General features: G+C 35.4%; 1 protein-coding gene across 3 annotated transcripts in view; it reads left to right on the top strand.

The window, feature by feature from the left end:
- The first annotated feature begins 293 nt into the window (after positions 1 to 293).
- Positions 294 to 26,392, top strand: part of LOC143226417 (uncharacterized) — a 93,021-nt gene continuing 66,922 nt past the window's right edge. For 2 of the 3 annotated variants that reach the window (XM_076457353.1, XM_076457352.1), the window contains exon 1: positions 327 to 734. The gene's annotated coding sequence lies outside the window, so the exon portion shown is untranslated. Of the gene's footprint in view, positions 735 to 26,392 lie in introns of all 3 variants that reach the window. The other variant, XR_013014605.1, reaches the window with a different exon arrangement.

Raw genomic sequence — 26,392 nt, 5'->3', positions numbered from 1 at the left:
AGCTCCAGTATGCTGGCTTTATTCAATATGTAAAATTTGTCTTGTACTACTTATGAATATTAACGTAATCATAGCTGTACCTCTGTCGTCAACAACGTGTACTAAACGTTCACACTAACTACCAAAACGTAGGTGGAAGTGTAAAAACTTTGTTATTTTTAGGCCTGGTTATGATCGTCTTTGATGAAGCAACGTTATGGCTTCAAAACTTACCCCTGTAATGACTTAAAAGGTTTCATTTACCACACGAAAAAAAAAAAAAAAAGCCAAATAAGAATAAAAATAGACCTCCTCTATAGCTGATAGCTTTCTGCACGATACTCTTCTGTTCGTCAGGTGTTAATGGCGGCTGCCGCGAGGGGTCGCCCGAGTTAGCCGAGTCACAAGTGTGCTTCTCAGTGGTTTCCGAGAATTTCGGACTCAAAACACGGTAGGGTGCCTTAGAGAGTTGACGTTAGTCCCTAACTATCACTACTTAGATTGACCGACTAAGTAACCAAGTCAACACTCTGTGTACACAGTGACAAAAATCTAGAGTAGTAGTTATATTTCATCTACTGCGTGTTGAATCTCGAAACAAAAAGGTTATTTGCTTTGCTCTCTCTCTCTACTGTTCGCTCATCGACCGTGCAAGCTGTGAGGTCTGCAGCCATGGCGACGGCGCGTTCCTCGTGATGTGTGTTGCAAACAGCACGAGAAGCAACAACAATAGTATCTCTTTCATTACAGTAAAGGTAAGGTTACCCGTGGTAGGTTAAGAGAATTTTTTCTGCACTTAAATAACGAAATTCTTTGAATACAATAAGTTAGAGTAAATAAATAGAAAAATAATAAAAAAAAAACTTTGGGACAAAAATGGACGTACTGAAAGAGCGAAGAGGACGCATGAATGTGTCAGAACTAGTTACCTAGTCTATGTTCTAATATTTTATTCTAAAAGTATTGTTCTTCGGCTAATTCAGCTAATATAAAATGTATTGTGGATTTTACACAAGTAAATTAGGATAATTCACCTGTTTTGTTAATTAAAACATAGGGCATAGTGCTGTTACAAACTTATGCTATGAACTTGAGGGCAGTACAAAGCCAAATAAAAACATACGATAAAGTAGTCCTGTTTCAAGGACTAAGTTACATATGTTATATGAAATATTTGACAATATTGATGTAGGATTTTACTGACGCTAAGGAAATCGATTACACTACCATTTATTAGGGTTATAATTACTTTGTTCTTTACTAAGCAAAACACTACACAATAGACTATTTGTGCTGTTCCTACTACGGGTATCGAAACCCGATTTTTAGCAAATTAAGTCTTCAGACTTAACGATAAATCAGTGTGTGTAGTGGTAATGGTGGAAGAAAGAATAATTACTAAGCACAAATTTATGTTATCTTTATCAAGTATTGGCGTCTCAAAATATATGCTCTAACCCTTTCTCAAAACTTAAGTTGGATAACATGTATACCTTTCTCTAGATATCCATAAATCACTATATAAAATATTTAAATTTGTCACGTGACTCTACTACTGACGCTAAGCTCCCCCTAGTGGTTGCTACCATTACATTACATTTTTTTCATTTAATACAACATATCCCCTTTAACAGTTAGCGGCCTCTGTGTTTGTTTGTGTCTTAAAACAATTAAAGACTATCATTATTGTTTGCGTTTTCAGTTAGCGGCTACTAGCTTGCGTTTGAAGTGCATAACGACCGCCCTGTCAGATATAGTTAGTGACCAGTAGTTTGTCTTTATAAAACGTAGAAATCTCCATGTTTGTTTGTGTCTGAAGTAATTAGTAGTCACTAATTTGTTTGAGTCTGAAGTAGTTAGTGGTCATTATGCTTCTTTGTGCTTGAACGAGTTTGTTAGTAGCTGACTTATTTGTGTTTGACGGAGTTAGTGGTCACTATGTTTGTTTTTGTTTGACGTAATACGATGAATATTTTGGACATATCTGAATGTGTTCTATTTATCTTTGTCTTATGCATACAACTTGCACTGTTGTCTATTACGCAAACAAAACCAATATTTTTTGCTGGTGGATTTACTGTTTTATTCATGTGTTTTTTTACCTTTCTTTTAAACAAATCTTTCTTAAATTACTTAGCGGTAAGTGAGATAAACATAAATAAATAAAGTATAGTGATGTGTCCACAATAAAGTAAACCAATGTGAATCTCTTAACGATTACTTAGGCGTTACTTATGTTACGTATTAGAATTTATCTCAGACGTGTCTCCAGTTTATTATGCTTCGTACGTTACGTATTACGATTTAAAATTGACGTAAATTTTAATTTTGATTTAGAAGTTAATTAAATGTCATCAAATTTATGATATTTGCCAACAAAGTTGATAGACACAGTTTACTCTCTTACAACAAATAAATTTTAATATACAAATAACAATATAATGGTTTATATACAAGAGTTTTACAAGCTTACAAACTAAACTGAGTCTTCTATCTGGTCTAGAATTGAATATTTTATCAACAATCCAGATCCATGACGAGCGAATTAATTCTAAGTTGATACTGTTACACTTCGCTTAAGCTGGCTAGCTGTCTATTTTTCGCTGGCTTCACACTGTTTAAGGCCATGGCGGTTAAGGCACTCGACTCGTAATCCGAGGGTCGCGGGTTCGAATCCCCATCACACCAAACACGTTTGATTTGGGGGAGTTATAATGTTACGGACATTCCCACTATTTGTTGGTAAAAGAGTAGACCAAGAGTTAGCGGTGGGTGGTGATGACTAACTGCATTCCCTCTAGTCTTACACTGCTAAATTATGGACGGCTATACTAAACTGAAACAATATCGATATTAAAATAATATTTAATCCGTTACTGTTAATATGGATTTCCAAAGCCACGCAAATAAAAAAAAAAGATCTTCGGTTTCTGATTTTTGGAGTTGGGGTTGGGGAGGAACACGAAAACTGGTTATACTAGTTTAGCTATTCTACACATGTAATACATTGCAATTAAAAAGAGTTATATCTCTTAAGTTCTGTTGCAGTAGAAGGAGCAGAATATGTTCTGGGAAGAGAGACACATGGTATTTCTTACGGATGTGCAGGTCCTCCTGGGAGTTTATATACATACGAAGAAGTCATGTAGATGCGTTAGTCGGGAACGTATATTCGAGATTTTTTCTCAAATAAAATAAAGGGTTTCCCTAGATAATACAAAAATTAGGCTAAAACCGTAAGGTATGAGGAGAGAGGTGGGGATACTATATCAACAATTACAACGCTGATATCGACGTGCTTGCTTTCACCTACAATGTGGCAACTAGCTTATAATGGCATGAACCAGACTGTGGAAGCATTAATTAGAATTGCTAAAGCTAATTGTTCAATTCTATTTCAGGATTTATCGTCGTTAGAAATTGTCAGGAAAAACTTTCATTAAGTAATGATGTCTTGTGCAGTTGGTCAAAATATATAACTACAGACTCTTATGAATGAAATATTCACTAAAATACAATTTTATTTCTATAAACGTTTCTATGCAGATGGAGTAACTATGAATACATTACACATCTTTTTAGCAAGAATTTCCTTGACACTTTATTTGTTATCGAAGATATTAACATGCAACATTTCTTAAATCGTCAGAAATTTATTAACAATGAATGCAATATCTCGTTCTTTGTCAAAATTTCTATAATGCTATTGATAATGACGTGTTTATTTTTGTTTTATTAAAATTTCATTAACAAGGAAGAAACTATTTTTCAATTTATCAGAATTTCGTTAACAATGCCTAAACTATATTTCATTTTTATGAGAATTTCATATTTAATTTTTTCAGTTTCGTTAACAACGAGGAAAGGAAAGTATATTTAATTTTTATCAGAATTTCATTAACAATGGCTAAACTATGTTTCATTTTCATGAGAATTGCATTGACGATGACTAAACTATATTTCATTTTTATGAGAATTTCGTTAACAATGAGGAAACTATATTTAATCTTTATCATAGTTTCATTAACAATGCCTAAACTATATTTCATTTTTATGAGAATTTCATTAACAATGAGGAAACTATATTTAATTTTTTCAGAATTTCGTTAACAATGAGGAAAGTATATTTAATTTTTATCAGAATTTCATTAACAATGGCTAAACTATGTTTCATTTTCATGAGAACTGCATTAACAATGAGGAAACTATATTTAATCTTTATCATAATTTCATTAACGATGACTAAACTATATTTTGTTTTTGTCGGCTCTTTTTATCAAGTCCTTTTAGCGATAAAAATATGTAGCTCGTTCTTGATCAGTAATATTAACAATATGAAATATACTTCCTTATCTACCAAAAATGTCATTGATAATTAATAGACCTTTCTTTCTTTCTTATCAAGAATTTTATTAATAGCAAAGAGGCTACATTTAGTTCTGCGTCGAGCTTTCGAAAACAGTGTAGAAACCACTTTATATTTTCATAACTAGCTCTACAAACAGTGTAGGTTACGTTCTATTATTTAGCAAGAGTTTCACTAACAATGTAGAGTCCACGTTTCGTTATTTAACACAAATTCCACTAACACTGTAGAGTTTACGCTAAGTTCTTTACGAAGGATTCATTAAAAATGTAGAGCCCGCGCCCCATTCTTTACCAAGAGTTGTTTGTTTGTTTTTTTGAATTTCACGCAAAGCTACTCGAGGGCTATCTGTGCTAGCCGTCCCTAATTTAGCAGTGTAAGACTAGAGGGAAGGCAGATAGTCATCACCACCCACCGCCAACACTTGGGCTACTCTTTTACTAAGAAATAGTGCGATTGATCGTAACGTTATAACGTTTCCATGGTTGAAAGGGCGAGTATGTTTGATGCGACGGGGATTTGAATCTGCGACCCTCAGATTAGGAGTCGAACGCCTTAAACCACCTGGCCATGCCGGGCCGATATGATATAAGAGTTTCATTAATAAAATAGGATCCAAGTTCCGTTCTTTATCAATAGTTTCACTGACAACGTAGAACCTACATTCTGTTTTTATCAAAGTTCTGTTAACAATCAAAACTACACTTAACTATTTGTGAAGAATGTCTTTAACACTATTTTTGTTTCAGAAATATCATTCGTCATACTTTCCACACAGTTTTCCTTTAACATTTCTATCTTTATCAAGAACTTGTATAACATTGAGAGACCTTTAAATGTTAATAGAATTTAAATTTTGTAAACAGAAAGAATGATGACGTAATAAAGTATTTCTTTGCTCTAAGCCTATTTCATTTGTTGTTAAAATGAAAGCTGCACATTTGTTTATCTGTTCAACAACGTTCGAGACAACATTTGGTGTTTAATTTTACAATAAGAATGGATGTATTTTTTATAATTTAAAACGTTGTATAACACGAGCAACTAGCCCTTAAAGATAACCATTTAATATAATGGTTAAAGAGCGAAGTAGCCCATGTTGAATATAACTTATTCAGTTATGCCTCATTTTGTTCACTTTATCTTCTCACATTAATCAAAATAATTTTGTTTGTTTTCGTCTTCAAATTCCACTTAAATACTAATGTCAAATATATTGTCAGGAATGTTAGAATGCTTATCACACACTATACTATACACGCCATTCAACTGTGTAATAAATTTAAATCCAACAATTACATTTCACTTTTGATGACGAGAAACCCACTAGAAATAAATATGTATCTCAGAACGTCTGGTATGGGTATTAACAGTTTTATTGTTAACCTGAAGATGACCCAGGAAGGTCGAAACGTTGTTCTCTCTTTATCAATAAATGTGTCAGGACCCACACCAGCCGTTTTTGTTATTTTCTTTTTTTTTTTTTTGTTAAGTATTGTTTTTTATAATAATCAATACAAAACTGAATTTTTTTTATTTTTAAAAGAAAATGGCCATTGAAATAAATCCAATAATATTATAATAGTTTATAGAAATTGTATTTTTTTTTACTGAGTGATAAAAAGGAGTCTGTTTTAATAATACGTGATCAAAATGCCGAGATTTGGAGAGGTTAGACCCCTTTGGATCCACATTGGCTACGTCTCTGGATATAAATACTGGTATTTAGAAAATTCAAACAGTTTTTAACTGGAATGGCATGCATTCTTCCCTGTCTCAGTTTCTTCAGAAATAAATTACCTCATAACCTTTTTACACTCACCTGCTTTTGGAAACTTCCTTCAGGTTCGTACAAGTACACCAAATAAAATAAAGTGCAACAAGCCAATAGTAACTGCATAATTATCGTTAACCAATAGCATTTCACTGCATAATTATCGTTAACCAATAGCATTTCTAATGAAAAACTTTAAGACAATGTATATATATATCCAGCAAGAATGTTAGAAAATTTTGTTTTTACCACCAATAGCAAACTATGATGGACATAGTAATTACGATGCTAACATGAAAAATAGCCCACACTTAATACTTCATTTAAGTACGAATGAAATAGAAATACTTGTATTTTCACACACACATGTGTAGCTTATGGTGGTTTTCGCTTAATTACGAAGCAAAATTGGTTGATATTCAGTTTTACGGAAATTAAAACTTACATTGCTTTGCGACGTTTATCTAGTAGATGTTTATTTGTATTTACAGAAATTTAGACCTCTATTACACTACTTACTTACATAAATATATGTCCCCCGCTGATACAGCGGTAAATCTACGGACTCACAACGCTAAGATCAGGGTTTCGATTCCTCTCGGTGGACTCAGCATGTAGCCCGATGTGGCTTAGCTGTAAGAAATTACACACACACACACACACACACACACATACATATTTAAATTTGCTGCACTTTACAGCTCCCATAAGCCCGGCATGGCCAAGCATGTTAAGGCGTTCGACTCGTAATCCGAGGGTCGTGGGTTCGTATGCCGGTCGCACCAAACATGCTCGCCCTTTCAGCCGTGAGGGCGTTATAATTTGACGGTCAATCCCACTATTCATTGGTAAAAAATTAGCCCAAGAGTTGGTGGTGGGTGGTGATGACTAGCTGTATTCCCTCTAGTCTTACACTGCTAAATAAGGGACGGCTAGCGAAGATAACCCTCGAGTAGCTTTGCGCGAAATTCAAAAACAAACAAACAAACAACTCCCATATGTTGCTGGGTTACCCGGTAAATGTTAATATTAACGAGAGTAGAGAGCTTCACTACGTTGCCTAGATATCTGTCGAACAGTAAACTTTACGAGAGTATATTCCTCCGCAATGTTGTCAATTATATTTAAATTTACAAGAGTTGATATCTCCTCTAAAATGACTGGTTACCTAAAGGCATTCAAGTTTAAGGGAGCTTGAAGATCCATTATGTTACCTAGTGGATCTTTAGATTTCTATCAGTCTATTGTGTTTCGTAAACGTATTCAGCAGATATTCGTATTTTTACACAAGCACGTGTCTTTATAAGTTATATTTCAGTTATTAAAACGTCCGCATAAATCGAAACTTCTATTGCGTTGCCTGGCTACCAAATCACAAACATGCACATGAAACTTTACGTTGAAGCAGTCCTGTGTTATTCCTCTTGAAATAACAATATAGTAGACTTTTTGAAAATCAGCGGTAAAACCGTCTACGATAAATTAGCTTTTGTCAGAATATTTCACAATTTATTTCTATCTTTCGTATTCTTTAACAGTTTATTTTGTACCTTTCGTCATAAGTCACAAGCTGACGACAATCGAGTTGACCTTAAGATGTGTTTTCTATACGCTTTTTTTATTGTTTCGCCAATTACGGTTTCCTTTTGTAGTTTAAAAAAACATAAATTGGGAATCATCATTTCGCATTTCTTATGGCTCCGCGCGTGAACAGGTGGTTAAGGCATCCGACTCGCAATCTGAGTGTCATTGTGTCCATTCCCCGTTACACCATACATACTCCCCCTTTCAGTCGTTGGGTCGTTATAATGTTATAGTCAATTCCACTATTTGTTGCTGAAGGAGTAGCTCAGGAGTTGACGGTGAGTGGTGATGACTAGTTGCCTTCCTTCTAGTATTGAACTGCTAAATTAGGACGGCTACCGCAGATAGCCCTCGTGTAGGTTTGCGCAAAATTAAAAAAAAGAAACAAGCTTTTATTATAATTCCTGATTAACTTCCAGACCAATAGATTTGTAAATAATGAATTCCGATAAACACATGCTTGCACTGTTATTGCTTTAGAAGACATTCTTTGATTTTGTTATACTGCTGTAATATAAATCTTTGTAACCTAGTTAAGTTCACATACCGTTATTAATAGTTCACTAATTCTCATCGCTGTTTTCTTTCTTTATGTGGGAAACAAGTACAGTGAGCACGTTAAACATTCAATACTATTATTTTTTTGTGTGTCTGTATAGATCTATACAAGAGGATATAATCTATGCTTATGTCCTCCATATATTTGCCCGATTTCCAGCAACAGTTTATACACATTAAGCCATAAATACTTGATACTCTACTTATAAAATTATTAAATCTGAATATTTCGGAGTCTTATAGTATTATGATCCCACTTTAATGAGATACAGATAAAGCGGGTGTTTAATTAACGGATTTCTTTCTGTTGTTGTTTTTCAACAGTTAGGTTAGCTGAATGTAAACTCGCGCTGGAGAACTAAAAACAAAAGTTATTTTTAAGCAATGAAATGTCTTAGATATTTATTTGGAATAACAACTTAACTGTTTTCCTTGCGTTTTACAACATATTCTAACACTTGCCCGTGACGCATCCAGTATAATATTTTTTTTGTGTCAAAAACAATATTTTAATAGGTCACAATATAAAACATTTTTACTGACGTTTTTTCATAGCCTTAAAGCTAAGTAAGAACTGTAAAAAAAAACATAAATATAATGTATACACATTTCTCGCATTTCTTCGTTGGTGTCTTCGTGTTTGTCATTTGCAACGCAACAGTTTTTTTTTTTTTGTTTTACCATCTGGCAAGAAAAACAGACGTGATCTGGCTGTCGTGTGAATTTACAAATTAAAAAAAATATTAAACTTGTATGTAGTAGGAAACAACAATCGTTTGTCTTGGTGTTTCTTTTTCAGAGCGTACGAAAAAAAACCAACACAAAACGGTTAGGTGTTAGTGGAAGTACTTCTAACACGATTGTTAAAAAGATAATGTTATTTTCAGTTTAGTCTTCCGACACCTACATTATGATATATCCATAGAACCTGGAATAGTCAGAAAAAGCTCTCGTCAAGCCATCTCGTAATTACCTAGTCTTGCTATACGAATGGTGTCCCTTGCGACGGCGCAGTCGAGGGAACACAGCTCGAGGCAACCGTGTATCTGCCATTGACAGGTGGTACACCCTGTTGTTCGTTAACTCGTTCCCGGGCGTTTTATTGTTGACAAACTTCGAGCTCAAGCCGATTAATTGTTAGTATTAAAATTACTTGACGTTTCTACTTAAGAAAGACTCTACAAACAGCTTATGTCAACACACAACGGATACTACTTCCGAACTGGTATCAAACGTCTTCATTCAATATATTTACCGCTTATCTTTTTCTTTCTCTCTCTCTCTCTCTGTTCGAAATGTCATGGCATTAGTGTATGTGAATAAAATGCTTATACAGTTTTGTCTTCTTGATATTTCTCACATTGTAAGCTCCAAAAAGTTCTGCTTTTGACAGTCACATAAACACACAATCATACGGAATATATCGTGTAATCAGAGTAAATAAGAGACACCTCAGTCTCACATTTGAACTGAAGCTTTAAGAATATGTAGACTTGGTTTTGATGTACAGTACTTCCCACTAATAGCCTAAAATTGTTTAGGAGTTTAGAAGCGTGTGGCATACTGTCACAATTAATTGTCAGTTATTATTCAGTGTACTAACTGTTCATTTATCTACTTATGAAATTATTTTCTCCATAACATAAGTTTCAGCGCAGAGAATGTGAGATAAGTGACCTAATCTGTTCTTTGATTCGATAGAGTATTAAACTAGGGGTGTGGAAAAACTGTAACACTTAACCTCTGATGTTATTTCATTCGACGCAATCAACCCTAATCGTACCCTCTCCTCTTCCTAGCAGGACAAACGTTAAACATGTTCAAATAAACTTCTTTCTCGCCATCGTATTTATGGATTTTAACGGGTATCTGCCAGAATCAATTGAAAAGAACCCAATTTTCTAGCAGGAAAACACGTTTTTTTTCTGCCCTTGATTCGAAACCGAGATTGATGGAGAACGTTGTATATCCTTTTAAATGTTGTAATGTCTCAGTCCATCCGTACTGTTAAAATTTTTCCGTATAATAAAACTTTAAACTTTCTGAAATGTGAGTTAGTAGAAATGATTCAGTTTTAAAGATGGACAAAAAAAAGTCGTGATGTGAAACATTCGTCAGTTTTGACTCGAAGTGAATTTGAGTATTCTAATACAGGATCGAAAAGTTGATATAACCATAAGCAAAGTAAATAGGAACACGCAAACATAATGAATGTTTTCCAACATTTATTGACAGTATACATATGAAAAAAAAAAAAAATTACAATAAATGAAAGGTGAATATCGCTGTCGAACCTCTTCTGTAAGAAAGAAACCTTTAGCAGACACTTAAACCTATTATAAGGCTGAATACACTTAGTGAAAGGCCATTACTGACAGCTACGACCGTAGATTGACATTTAAAACAGTTCTTGATTATAAAAGTTAATGAAAACGTATGCGCCAAGTATTATCTTCAAACCCCATATTGTATAATGTAATTAGCAGCTTCAGAGCGCCTAGGATCCAGCGACTAAATCTTGTTAGATTTAGTTGGATTCCGTCAGTACATGGCTATATTAACGTCACAGTCCAGCGTTAATAAGGTTCACATACTTACAGACTTTAAGACACTGTTCTGATGGCTTATTAGAAGAAGGGATAGAAACAACAACGAATTTATTTGTAACTTAGTTAAATGATCGTAAATACATTTTTTTATTATTTCTAATTAAAGCAAATATGATGACGATTTTTCAAGGTTATGACTGAGTAATTTCTTGTTGGGTCAGAAATGTTGGCTAATTATTTTAACTCCCCCGCTGGTACAGCAGTGATTCTACGGACTTACAACGCTAAAATCAAGGATTCGATTCCCTTCAGTTCACTCAGCAGATAGCCCAACGTGGCTTTGCTATAAGAAAACATAAACACCCCCGTTTAAATAAGTTACGGTTCCATTTATTTTCGAATTTGGTTGTAAAATATGTGTTACAGATTTGAATTAGTAGATAAAGGAAAAAATACTTCATTGAAAAAGTCCATTTTATCTTATACTTCTTGTCTACATTGTTCATGACATGACCACAGTTAAAATCACTTTATCCTTACATTTACGTGTCGTAACACTCCTTCTCAATTCTGTTTTTTATTATACATGTGCATATTGTTACGTACAAGAATTTACATCTGCAGAAGTTACTTACCATTTTTCCTGAACAGTGACGGACAAAAAAAAAAGAAAAAGAATGCCTTGAAGCCCTCTGGCGATGAATTACGTAGAATCTGCCTTGAGCCCTCTGGCGATGGATTATGCGGAATCTCACTGTACATGTCAAAAAAGTCACCAGAAGTTTAAGATACATCCTAAAGCGTTTATTAATGACAGGTATATGCATATGTGTCTATCTACATGTGTGTAGATGATTATACGATGTAAGAATGCATATAATTATTTTGGCTTTTGTCCAAAATATTGGTAGGTGTTCTAAAGGTATGCTGGGTTGTACGTATTTACTGTCGAGTTTTGAGAAAAAATGTTACCACTATGGTTTTAAAGCACAAAGTTACATACTGGACTGATTATAATTATCTGCACTCTGTTCACTGCGGGGATTCGAACCCGCTGATTTTAGAATGTAAGTACATAAACGTATCGGTCACCCGCTGTGGTTCCTGAGAAAACAAAACAAAACTTGTACTTAAGTCTTATAAGTCATACCATTGTTTCACCAATTTTTCGCGATTTTTATTTAAATATACTGCTTTAATACTGTAATTATTAAGTATTATTAAATATCTACGGATTGTGTCTTAATATCCTATGAACATCATTCAGTGTACGTTAATTAACCTTATATGAAAAGTATTGTTAGTTATACGTTTTTTTAGTCTATCTTTGCTGTGTGTGACCTAGTTGTTAATTAACATGCCTAGAAGTTGAATCAAAGGACTCATGGTTTGCATCCCTTTGCTACTAAACCACTCGCCTCATTTTGTTTGTTATTAAGCACAAAACTACACAAGGGCTATCTGTGTTCTGTCCACCAAGACATAGAAATCCGGTTTCTAGTGGTATAAGTCCACAGACATACCACTGTGGTATTGAGGGGGGGGAGAGTAGGAGGAGTGTTGTGTTTAAAAATGAGTGTTGAAGTTTTTATAGCAACTGTTGCGTCGTTTCAGTAGATGTTATTATGAATATTAGATAAGTAAGCGACATATTAGTGTTTCCGTTTCTGATGCAAATCTATTTTCAAATCATACATATTTTCATAATACCAATAAAAAATACATTATTTATTAATGCTTAAATAGAAAGTTTACCTTTTTCTAAGTATCTAATTTTACAGCAACGCACGTGAAATGTTAGAACTTGTAGCTCATCCTGAACCAACAACTCGTTGTTTCAATCTCCTCAAATCTAACATCACCCTAAAAAGTAAATTAATCACACAGTCTACTGCTAAACAAAAACGTAATGTTTTATTGTTCCAATAGCTGGATTGACCCTTCGAATATTTTATTTTATTTTCGTGTAGCTGACACCACTTTTCCTTGGTTCATGACTCACCACCACGTATCTAGCTAGCACAAACTTCACTTATTTTTGAGGTTCGTAACTTTTCTCTAACTTAAATACTATTATTTTATTTGTGATCTTTTAGCTCTCTTAACGGAGCCTTAATTGGGAAACAATGTATTAAGCCTAAACAAATTTGTTTATCTAATTTCTGTTGTGAATATTGTACAATGCATGGCGTAAAAGAAAATTTTCTAACACCAGAAATAAGTGAACTTACAACACCAAATTCTTAATTTAGAACTTTGTACTGTCAGTGTCCGTTTGTGTTTTAGTAAACGTACTAATACTAGTACTAATATTCATCTACCTGTGGAACACTGCTTTGAAAGAGGTATCTAGGCAACAACCATAACAGTAACTGACATCTGGTAATAAAGAGGGTACATCGATTACTTCAGTCTAATAAACATAATAAAAATACAATTACAGGTGTTATATAAAGAAATAAAGTTTTCATTCTTCAAATGATACACTGTAGAATTAATGGTTTCATTTTTATATCGAAACCACGATAAAGAAAATGTCTTTCATAAGTGGTGTCCATGCAGCATTGTCTAGTTATTGGTCCTTGTTTTGATTAATATCCACTCGTAGTCCACTGTCTGGAACTTGGACTGTAATAGCTCCTTTGATTTTTTCTCTATTTGGTGGTTTCTTCCTTGCCTGTTATTTTTTGTAATTTTAAGTATATTATATTGCCGTTTTCCTGAATGTAAAAGGCTATACTGATGTATTTATAGCACATTTATTAATATCTTTGTAGGGTTATTTGAACATTACCTTTAATGGGCATTTATCTCCCCAATGTATTGTTTATTACAGTCGTACCGAATGCTATTTGTGAGAGAATTGGCAGGTAAAGATTTTTACCTTGGTAGGATTGTCGCATAGTGTATGAGGACTTAATAAAACAACGGTGATGTTAAGTTTATTCATTATTTGTTACAATGTAATCACCATCATATGTACTTTGTTTATGAGTTACAACCATGCAACTAAGACTCAAATATTTAACTGTTAGGTACTTGTACGGAAACATTATCTGTTTAAGCATTAAAGAAATAATAATCAGTGATGTCGAGAAAACTCACTTGTAGAGAAATATATATGCAAAAACGGCTCGTTTGGGTTGAGAAAATATTTTACGTAGAAGAGCGTAACACTCAGTTACACAACCCCTTCCAAACATGTGGCCAGCTTCCGGTCAGTTACCTCTTTCTTTCTTTGTGAACCTGACGATGACCGAAGAAGGTCGAAACGTTGTTCGCTCTTCTACGTAAAATATATTCTCAACCCAAACGAGCCGTTTTTGCATATATATTAAAGAAATAAGTATTCAGCAACGTAAATATTTTCTTTTGTTTGAACCAAATACGGTAGCATTAGTTTTATATGTACTGAGTGTGAGCTGTCACTGTTTGCACCGTATGAGGAAACAGTTGAGTGCTGATTGAGGTGACCATGGTCAAGCAGGTAGCTACTATGGCAGGACTACCAGGTCATTGAACAGGATGTGAGACTGTGACATGTCTGAAACATACAGGACATTGAGAATAAGTGATAGAAACAAACCCCTTTGGAACACTTGCCTGGCAATGAAAGGGTCTTGAGACGGTGTTTTCTATAGAAATAGCTGCCTGGCGATCCATAAGGTCTGACGTAATGTCTCCGACATAAGTAAGTGTTGTAAATATAGAACTCAGTTTGAAGATCAATCATCGACGCCAAATGGGATCAAAAACTCTTTCAAAATCAAAGATTATCGAATAATATTGTTGGCTTGTATTTTATGATTCGTAATGATGTCTAAGAAGCGTAGAAGTGGATCCTGGGAGAAAATAAGAGACCAAATCCGGCCTGTGAATTTACCATTATGTTATGGTCTGTGAGAAGTTGATTTCAACAGTAACAAGTATACTCGAGATTAGTTGTAGGTTAAGAGCTTATAGTTGAACGAAGCTTATAGAGGTTTTAAGAAAAGCAGGATTACTGAGAATTTTTAAGATTGTAAATAAAATCCAGTGAGAAGAAAAATGTAAACAGTGTTGCCAAATGCAGAAATAGCTTCCTTGGAACTTGACAAAGATGTGCACAGACAATTCCGTCAATACCCTGTGCAATTTTACGCTTATCCTAAAAGTCGTGGTGGTTGGAGAATCCATACTGTTTTGTTTTCTTTGATGTGTGTTTAAGATTGTAGATAAGCTCAGGTTAGAATATATTGGATAATCTAGAAATGTTATACGAAATGTAAAAGTCCGGTGGCGGTGGTTGTGAAGTTTCAATGTTTGTTTCGTGAAAGGTTGCACAGAGATTAGCTTTGTTAAGAACATTGTTGGAGCATTAAGAATATGATTGGATAAACGGAAGAGTGCAATTGGCCAATCTGCCAGTAGTGTGAGGAACTAAAGGAATCCCGAAGTTGATTACAAACTTACCGTCATTGTCTGAATATAATCATGGACTATTCTTTGAATACTCGTAGGATGAGTGGGTGGCTGGAACGGCAATGATAACGAAGTACAAAAATTAAGGGGTGAAGTTATGACACCGCTTGATGGGGGTAATAGAGGTTTTTGTGGATTATAACGTGGTTGAAGTTACTGTAGCTTTACTTACTGAAGATAGAAATATACAACCATATCCTGAAGAGCATACTTGATATAAGACGGTCAGTCTGTATCACAGTACATTAAAGTATCTTCCGTGGCTAGCTGAACTACAGTTGAAAGAATACCACTATCAACTTTAAAAATAATGTTTTATGTTTGTGGTGAACTAATTTGCCGAGCCCATAAAACATTAGGAGCTGTACTGAATTCAGGACGAGCAGAGAACGAAGGGAACAAACGAGATCCAGCAATACTGTCCAGTACGAAATGAAAACGGTGTATGATAACTATTACCAACACCAACATTGGTAAATATATCTTCTGAAATTATGCTTCATGTAGGCGAAAAAGTCGTAAGGCAAAGGATTTTCAGTTCGAACACAGTTGATAGCGGGTGTAATGACACGAGATGCAACGTATACAATAAGTAGCAGGTGTTCACGATCGTGTAACCAAGCAACCTTGCAGTTTGAGATGGTTTAGGGAATATCTCATTGAAAAATAAACAAATGATGAAGTTGAAAGGCAGAAAATCTTCGAGTAGTAGCTGATTTGTATGTAATTAGCCAATGTTTGTGAAAAGAAAATTTAATAATCTGCTTCTAACCTAATGGGCCATTTCGATTTCCTCGTAGGCTTGAAACGTACGTAAATCAGTATTAAGTTTAAAATATCTATCCTACATGTTAATTTTAAAAACTGACTTAACTCCATGATTAATACTGTCCCTGACAAATGCGTGTTGATATGAATGGATATTGTTCTTCCAATAGTCGTGAAATATATAATGTTTTCAGTAGTAGGAGGTTGACGACGGACTCTTGATGTCTTCAGATCTTTGGTTCTAGAGAAGGAACTATAATAGGATCATTGGATTTTGACAAAAAGCGCTCTGAAGAGCGACAAGAATAGTTAGGATTGCTTTTCTGACAGGTGTTTAAAACAGGAGTCGAATCCGGTTTGCCACACAGTCGAGTAGAATAAAGGCATCTACAGTGTGTTTACAATATAGTAAGGTGGACGTTGTAGATTAAACTTTTTTGGGGTTTTTTTTCAACGAAATGTTTTTGTTTGTGATGTTCTAGAAGCCTCAACTCTGTGACGTTGTTTATAAATACATATCCTAAAGAAGGTGACCAAGAACCTTAGTGTTGTCAATAAGGATCCGGAATCATGACTGGGCTCGTCAAACAGCAGAGTTATCCTCCAGCTATCGAGGAATAGCTTCTTTCTCAGTGATGAATAGATCCACACCACACATGGAAATAGCGGAGTAAATGGTCCAATATTTTGAATTATAATTGAGGCCCCAAAATTAGCAACGGTCATCTTGTTACAAATGGTACTTCGCGAAAGTGAATTATGGGGCTTCACAATCATTTCGTTACGTATGTACAAGGGCTGTTCAAAAAATACGCGGACTGACGTCATAAAACAAAATGTACTTTATTTAGAAGTTACAGGTCTGGGACTCCTTCAAAGTACTCTCCTCCCCAACGCACACACTTATCCCAACGGTGTTTCCACTTGTTGAAACAGTCCTGGTACGCTTCTTTTGTAATGTCCTCCAGCTCCTTCGTCGCATTTGCCTTAATCTCGGGAATCGTCTCAAATCTTCTTCCTTTCAAGGGTCTTTTGAGTTTGGGGAACAAGAAAAAATCGCAAGGAGCAAGGTCAGGTGAGTAGGGGGGGGGGGGAAGAACAGTGATCGAGTGTTTGGCCAAAAACTCACGAGTTCTGAGGCACAAATTTCGCAGCAACGCAGTGCATCTTCAATTTTTCGGTCAAAATCTCGTAACAAGATCCAACTGATATCCCAAACTCTTCAGCAAGCTCCCTGACAGTCAGACGTCGAGTTGTCCGCACCATGGTGTTGATTTTATCGACGTGTGGGTCGTCAGTTGACGTGGAAGGACATCCAGGACGCTCATCATCTTCAATGGACTGTCGACCATCCTTAAAACGTTCATGCCACTTGAAACATGCCGTACGCTTCACAGCAACATCACCGTAAGCCGTGTTAAGCATAGCAAAAGTTTCAGTCGCTGATTTTCCCAGTTTAACACAAAATTTCACAGCAAGTCGTTGCTCCTTCAGGTCATTCATTCTGAAATCCGCCAAACGAAAAAATCGCACTTCACTTAAAACCGCGTAGCTAATACACAAATGAAGATATCTGCAATCGGGAAATGACATCGTAATCAGCTGATCTGTGCGAACCTAGCGACACCAAGCGGATTCCCCTGGAACCAACTGGAGCCGCGCAATTCAAACAGTCCGCGTATTTTTTGAACAAACCTCGTATGTTATCTGCTGAATGTTATCACAGAAACAGAGTTTAAGTATTTCCAAAGGATAAGAACAAATGTAAAACTTGAAATCCATATTAGAGAACAGGCAAGATGAACGACTTTCCAGTAAGTCAACGTCTTATTTTGAGAAGAGCTGGTGAAGTACATAAAAGGTCGACTCATGGCAGTGAAAATGAAGTAATAGTAGTAATCGGTGGATCGGACTTGGCATCAACGAAAGTTATGACCTAAGGATAAAAACTGACAACAAACAGAATTGTGTAGAAATGTTTCATAAAGTATAAGCAGGTAAGTGGATCTCTCTTGAGGAAGGTTGCTGTAGTTACAAGAGACTTCTTGTGCTCCACAGTGGGTTTGGAATAAGGTTTGAGTTAATGACCGCGAGAAAAATATCCATTTTTCTCCACAGAGAAGCAGTAGATGGCGATTATCCAGATACACGGGTAATGTAGTAACGGGAAGACCATATGTATTGAAAATGTTTAATTAGCAAAATTTAACTCAATAATGTAATGACTGTAGCCGAAACACAAATAAACTCTTAGGGCCAAACTTGTTCTTCTAAAATATCTCATGTTTCACTATTTCATTCTTGAGAGAAAATATTACCAAAGCAGGTTTTGAAAATGATTGCTGTGGATTTTGTTTATTTTGACATAATTATTTCTCTAATATCGACAACAAAAATATGAGAGTATCTATTGTTGTTTTTGGGATTACTTGCAAAGATTTTAAAATATAATTAATTGTGAGTTTCTACAAGAACATTCAAAAATGTTCAGCTAAAATACGTATATATGTGACGTTAAATATAAAATTGACAAGTGTGTTTTATCGTCAGTAACAACCGAATCTCATGAAACAGAGTTGCAAACATAGGCAATTCTGTGCTGTATTAGCCAGATTTGGAATATTACATTTAGCTAGTTTAATTATTATTTTGTCTCTTCACCAGTAGCTAACTCTACTCAGAAAGTCTTTATCATTCAATAAGTAACACCTCTTATGAAAATTTGTATCCACGACTACGCGACTAATTTATGATTTTTAGAATTGTACAATACAAAATATCTACTTTATCAAAGTATGGAATTCCTTCATGTGAACAGAATGAAATAGGTAGAATTTTACATCTCAGCATAGCAGATATTTATATTTTTCGTACTGTACGCATGAAAGATTTACAAACGTTATCCATAACCAATACTTGTCTTCCATATAATACTAAAGTGTGTTTGTTTGTTTGTTTTGAATTTCGCGCAAAGCTACACAAGAGCTATCTGCGCTAGCCATCCCTAATTTAGCAGTGTAAGACTAGAGGGAAGGCAGCTAGTCATCACCACCCACCGCCAACTCTTGGGCTACTCTTTCATCAACGAATAGTGGGATTGATCGTACATTATAACGCCCCCACGGCTGAAAAGGCGAGCATGTTTGGTGCGACGGGGATTTGAACAGCTGCCTTCCCTCTAGTCTTACACTGATAAATTAGGCACGGTTAGCGCATGTAGCTTTGCGCGAATTTCAAAACAAACCAAACTAACACAATAGCCTCTCCCCCAGTGTCACAGCGGTACGTCTGCGGACTAACAACGCTAAAAATCGGATTTCGATACCCATGATGGGCTCACTACGCACAGCCCATTGTGTTAGATTTGTGTTTGACTACAAATAATTAAGCAATATTAACAAAATCATTTAAAAATGAATTCGTCAACCGAACAGTATAAAGGATTTGCCAACAAAATCATCTAAACGTAATCTGATTTTGTATTTTTATACAGATATATTTGCATTAACATAAACATTTATAATCTGTACAAAACTTACGTTAAAGAAAAATTAATAATTTTAGAAAATACGTTTTAATGAAAGTGAGAATGGGGTAAAGCATCAGCCCCTCAACAACAAACATGTACTTTAAACCTGGATGCTAATGTACATCACCTCAACACCATATACAGTGCCTAATATACCAAAGTGAAAACAAACTAGTTTTCATTTCACTTGAACCTTGAGTGGCCGTGTGACCAACCTGCAAGAGTGTGAATACAAAAATTCAGGGTCGCGTCTTTTTGGCGCGAAATCATATTATTTACTTTATAACGAGTACATTGTAAGAGTGACAGCCAAACCCTAATATTCAATCACAGTAATAGCTGTTTTTGGACAACTGTCTTCTCTCTCTGGTCTATCAATAAAAAGCATGGACTGAAAACAACTATAGACAAATATAGTTCTTAAAATATACGAAGACGTCTTCAGCTCACCAGCTATGCTCATTAGTCAAGATAATTGATATACTTTATAACGTTAACCCAAGGACTAACCTACATCTTTGCGACAACAAATGTATTTTTGAAGAAATCCGAAAACTATTTATTTCTAGTTTTTTAACAATTAATGCGCTATTTAGAGTTGATATTCATTTTACCTATAACAATGTAACCTTTAAATATTTGAAGACTAATCATACCTTTAATGACAACAAATACAGTTCTCAAGAATTCTGAGAACAAGTCTCTTTCTCAGCGACAACAGATATAGTTCTCAAAAATTCAGAGCATCAATCTCTTTCTTAGAGACAACAAATATGGTTCTCGAGGATTCAGAGAACCAGTCTCTTTCTTACGAACAACAAATATGGTTCTTAAGAATTCAGGTAACCAGTATTTTTCTCAGTTACAACAAATATAGTTCTCAAGAATTTTGAGGATCTATTTCTTTCTCAATGGTACGTTTTCTTTATTGGTACTTACAAATTTCTCGTATAAAAAACAAAACAGTCAGGTTTTTTTTAAAGGCACATCAATGTATCACATTTTGTTGTCACGACAGTATTATCCTAGATATTAACGAGAAAGGTCTTTTACGCACTTTTTTACGTTAATGATATTGGTCAACGGTAGTTGCAGTGTGACAGTGTAGGCAGAACCGAAAGATACAATAAAAGCATTGCATCCACCAAACAAGAAAAGAAACTTTATCTGTCAGTACGCGTGTAAGACACCCTTCCAAACAGACTTTATTAAATTAAATCTTTCTATGAAAATTATTCAGTGGTGCCAAGCAAGCTTCTTCCTACGGCAAACAATGACAATTGGCGCGAGTCAGTTCTGCTCTCAACGCGGGAGATTCGTCACGTGACAACGCGCAATGGTAAACTAGTTCCTGTGTAATGGCACTACTAATAATTCCTGTAAGAAGAAAATACTTAATCATGGTTAGTATTAGACGAACATTGAAAGCTTGAGTAAATGAAGTAAAGTGACATAAATAACAAAACCCCAGTTTGTAGAAACGAAAAACACAGAAATTACTGTGCTTTTACAACCTGAATGGTCCAACCCATCGTGTCATTAGTAAATAGTAACTATGTAAAATCTATCGTTAAGAGAATATTTCTATTTATTCATCTGAAACCACAATAAATTTTCCTGTATTATTCAAAGTTTGAGTATACGCCATGCCATTGGTAACACACTGACCGTATGAAAGTAATTCTATTGTGTTAACATATGTACGTTACTGAGTTAATTAAACACTTGGGGCTTAACTGTAGTTCATTGATAACGTTACCTGGAATTTGGTCTACTAAGAGTTTTATAACAAGTACAAACATTAACTATATGTTTGTTTGTTTTTCGAATTTTGCACAAAGCTACACAAGGGTTATCTGCGCTAACCGTCCCTAATTTAACACTGTAAGACTAGGGGGAAGGCAGCTAGTCATCACCACCTACCGCCAACTCTTGGGCTACTCTTTTAGCAATGAATAGTGGGATTGACCGTCACATTATAACGCTCCTACGACTGAAAGGGCGAGCATGTTTGGTGTGAAGAGGATTCGAACCCGCAACCTTCAGATTACGAATTGAGCGCCCTAACCACCAGACCAATGGTGGACTGTGTGCGATTGTACATTTTAAATAGTTTTCTCCACAAATTAACAAGGAAACTTGGACTACAGAATAGGATAATTTGGAGAGTCGTAGAGCATTTCTGTTAATAAATTAGTTATCTCGTGATAAGTTTCTTTCGGCTGGGTGGTTTCTTATCTGAAGAATGTTCATAATTATCATCTGTCACCTGTATTACCTCACGAAAATCTTCAGTAGTGAAAGGAACTAAGCATTCATTTTAAAACCAAAATACGGAAAACAAAAACGAATTCCTTTCATTAAAACATGTAATGAAACATTTTTACTTCAAAATCAAAGTTGATGATCTCTATTTGTGAATAAAAAAATAAAATGTAAAAAAAAATAATCGCATTATATATTACTGGAGAATTTTGCCTCAGGTGAAAATCTGATACCACGGGCGACGTATTTAGTCAGATTATTAAACCAGGTAAAGCTAAACACGGCATTGAAAAAAAAAAAAAAAGCGGGGTGTGTGTGTGTGTGACGTCCTCCGTGGAAATAATTCCGCACGGCAAACGGTTTAGAACACACACCCTAGGTCAATCAGGAGTAATGAATTTAGTTGCAACGTTGCGACAAAGTTGGGTGTATTTTCTGGTGTCATTAACAAGACAATTAAAAAGGACTTGAAGATGACAAAAGCTCACAAGTTTCCGGCCACACCCCGAGACCAACAGCTGTTTTCGTGAAAGAGATGACATGGCCTACGAAGTTGAAATCGTAGCATCACCATTGGAATACGTGCCAGTCGCGCCCTTAGATACAGCTCGGTAGACTTTGATGCTCGTGATCTGTTTTAAAATGGTTTTGGAAAGCAGACATCAACATAAAGTGAAATGCCTGTAGAGAGTTTATTAAGACGTGTGTGGTCTATCTAGGCTTGACATAGTCGACCTTCGCAGAAATACGCAGTCGTGGCCATTAGAATGAAGACTTTCAATGAAGGACATCTCGAGATCTAGAACATCGATTTTATAAAGTGTGATAAACTTCAATACCAAGGTTGTTACCTTTTATCACTCAAAACTAAAGTCTCTAAAGAAACTGTTAAGAGTTTAAATATTGCCTTACAATGGATAAGAAATAGATTGTTAATATTTGAATATTCTGTATGAATGAAATAGAAGAAGGAAATGTTCATATTTACGTACTGTATTAGAAGAAATAACACACAGGCTGTTAAAGTTTATTTATTGTATTAAGTGACAATGAAAAGAAATTGTTGGCCCGGCATGGTTAAAACACTCGACTCGTAATCTGAGGGTCGCGGGTTCGAATCCCTTTCATACTAAACATGCTCGTATTTTCAGCCGTGTGAACGTTTATAATGCGACAGTCAGTTCCACTATTCGTTAGTAAAAGAATAGCCCAAGGGTTGGCGGTGGGTGGTGATGACTAGCTGTTTCCCATCTAGTCTTACACTGATAAATTAGGAGCGGCTAACGCAGATAGTCCTCGTGTAGCTTTGCGCGAAATTCATAACAAACCAAATGAAAAGAAATTGCTAAGGTTTGTTTATTGTATCACTAATAACGAGAACTTAACGTGTGATAAGCGTAACAGTAAGATTTAGAGAGTATATACGCTAATTTGTTTTACATATATCAACTGTGATAAGCAAGGCCTTACTTATTTTTGCATATTGTAGCAATATAGACAGCCTTCCAATGATTTTTGAAAACAAAAATTATATTTTAAACATAAGTCACTGGTATTGAATGTAGTTTTTGAAGCACCTGCTGGTATTGAATGTAGTTTTTGAAGCACCTGTATTTTTATCAGATTAACACGTCTTTGTGCAAACACTATTTCTATTGTGCTACATAAGATGAAGCGTCCTTTAATTATTGTTATATGAAGACTTATTGGATGAACGAAGTTTCATTTATTTACCTACCAGCAACATATATATAACACTCATAAAGTATGAGCGCTAATAAAATAAGGTAAACGTTTCCTATTTTACCCTTGGTTTCTGCTGTCGTTCTAAAGACCGTGATTAGTTATCACGACAACATCAGAGATGCCAACTATTTCAAATGACTGAGCGTAATGATTGTAGACAGAGCCCTTTATCATTTGCAGCTACTAGGCCTGACCAATGTCTCTAAGCTGTTTATTATAGTATCATTATTATAACTATTATTATTTATTACTGCTATAGATTGCTAATTTATGACTGTGTTTTATGCATTTAATAAATAAATTTAAAAAATTCTTTTGAAATTATGTCTTTTATTTAGTTCAGAGTAACAAATATACTGGTAAAACAACATTGAACATGCACAAACAGTTAGCAGAAAAAGCCTTTGTGTAAGGACTAGTTTATATCATGTTTATGATGCTTATTGTAATAGTTTTGCAGCTGTTGCAGCCTTTGCTTTCATGATAATGTCTCTGGATGGTTGGGAGTTATAACAACATTGTCCATTTGACTGCATACCCATCTTGTGTGTTATAATACTGCTCAAAACTGAGGTGCTGAAGTTTGGTCTGAACTTGCTTTTGTTTTTAGTCACTAAACTAAATATACTTTCACTGTCAGCATTAGAATGGAAGATTGTAAGAATTCCAAGCATAATCCTACACAGAATGTCATACTTCTGGTTACCATTTCCATCCTTAACTGTAGACAGCTGAACCCAAAACTTGTCAAAATTCAACTGAAGAGAGTTTCTGAGAAAGTATTAATTTGATAGTTCAAATATTGCCCTTCCAACTTGTCAATAGTGTCATGCTCATGTGTATTGACAAGGACAGGATACCTGTCTGTGAAGAAGCGTAGAGAAGAGAAATCTTTGCTGACTTTCAGTTTTGGATCAGCAACCTCTGCGTGAATCAGAAGTTCATCACTTAGAGGGAAATGTTTCATCATGTAATTTGTAGCTCCAATATAGTATTTCTTGACACTGGTGTAGAAGCTGATCAGGTCCAGGTCCTTTTTATATTTAACAATGTATTCCTTGGCAGCATTTCCAATAGAAACTGTCTCATCAGATTTGTGTAAGGATTCATTGATGTAGTTAAGTTCAGTGATGTTGCCTTCAAGATATTCTGGCTTGATGTATCTGACAAGTGTATTTTTAACCTGTGTAATCAGAGTTCTATGCATAATGTGTATGCAAGTTTCTTCTCTTTGTAATATCAAATTGGCTTGCTCAAATAGCGGAATTGCAGACTGAAGAAAAAGACAAAATAACAAGTTCATTTTGTTGTCCAAGAAAACTGTTAACTTATCTAACTTGCTCTGTGCATGACTTTTCTTGATTACTTCCTTGCTAGCTTTTGTTTTCTTCTCTTTTTTCATTGATTGTCTCTTCTATAGTTCAAGGTCAGACTGCCTAAACATATATTGAGTTATATCAAATGTTTCTTTGTCTGCTTTTGGAGACTGTTGTCTTGTGTCCCTGTGTGGCTGAGAGGGTGTCTTGACTGTCCCTGCGTGGCTGAGAGGATATCCTGACTGTTAAAGTCTTGCTGCCTGACTGAGCTGCACATTTAGATCCTTCTGAATCTAGTTTTTCCTTTTCACAGTGAAAATACTTTTTCAATGATTTCCACATGTCCAATATTCTGTTGAGGCACAACCCAAGTCATAGCCATCTTGTGTTAAGAAGTTGTAGAATTTTTCTTGTTTCTTTGTCATACAATTCTTGAAACTCTTTGAAATGTTCTTTTCTGCTAGCACTTTTGTCCAGAAAATAGTAGATATCTATCAGTATATTATAAACTGGGCAGGGCAGTTCTCTGGAAGCTTTCTGAGCAGCAATATTCATGAGGTGACAGGCACAGCCCATGAAGTAAATTCTAGGCTGTCATCTTGAGATGTGTCCCATCACACCTTTACCTATACCAGGGCCCGGCATGGCCAAGCGTGTTAAGGCGTGCGACTCGTAATCTGAGGTCCGCGGGTTCGCATCCCCTTTGCGCCAAACATGCTCGCCCTTTCAGCCGTGAGGGTGTTATAATTTTACGGTCAATCCCACTATTCGTTGGTAAAAGAGTAGCCCAAGAGTTGGCGGCGGGTGGTGATGACTAGCTGCATTCCCTCTAGTCTTACACTGCTAAATTAGGGACGGCTAGCACACATAGCCCTCGAGTAGCTTTGTGCGAAATTAAAAAACACAAACAAAAACAAACCTATACCAGACATAACTGAGGCATTGTCTGAAGATAAACTAAGACAGTTTTCCCATGGAATTTTCCTCTTTGTCAGTTCGTGGTCCAAAAGCTTGAAAATATTCTCTCCCCTTGAAGCTTCTTTCTATTCCACCATTGTCAGAAGAGAACAAACAATTTTTCCAAGCAAAGGGTCAAGATATCGTACAACCACTGGATACAGTTTTGAGTCATCCATGTCTGTGGATCCATCTGTGGCTAAACTGTAAAAACTGTTAGTAAGTATGCTTTAAATCATTTTGTCATCTTTATAACCCAACATTTGTACAATGGCTGTAGTTTTGGTTCTAGCACAGTCATATTTTTTCGCTATATCAGAGGCTGGGAACATTTTTTTGAATAGATGTCCTGCATGATCGGTTACAGTTAGGGGTAAATTATGAGCAATGAAGAATTGCATGAACATTACTTCTGCATTTATGATTTCATATTCTGAATTCTTACTCATAAATGTCGTTATCTGCATTGTTTATGTCTTCGCCTCAGCCTTTTGTTGGTGAGATGCCGATTTTGTATGTCTGGAACAATCGTTTATCCCG

Source organism: Tachypleus tridentatus, chromosome 9, assembly GCF_004210375.1.
Source record: "Tachypleus tridentatus isolate NWPU-2018 chromosome 9, ASM421037v1, whole genome shotgun sequence".
NCBI classification, from domain to species: domain Eukaryota; kingdom Metazoa; phylum Arthropoda; class Merostomata; order Xiphosura; family Limulidae; genus Tachypleus; species Tachypleus tridentatus.
The sequence above is the reverse complement of the archived record's forward strand: the minus strand, read 5'-3'. Positions and strand labels throughout refer to the sequence as shown.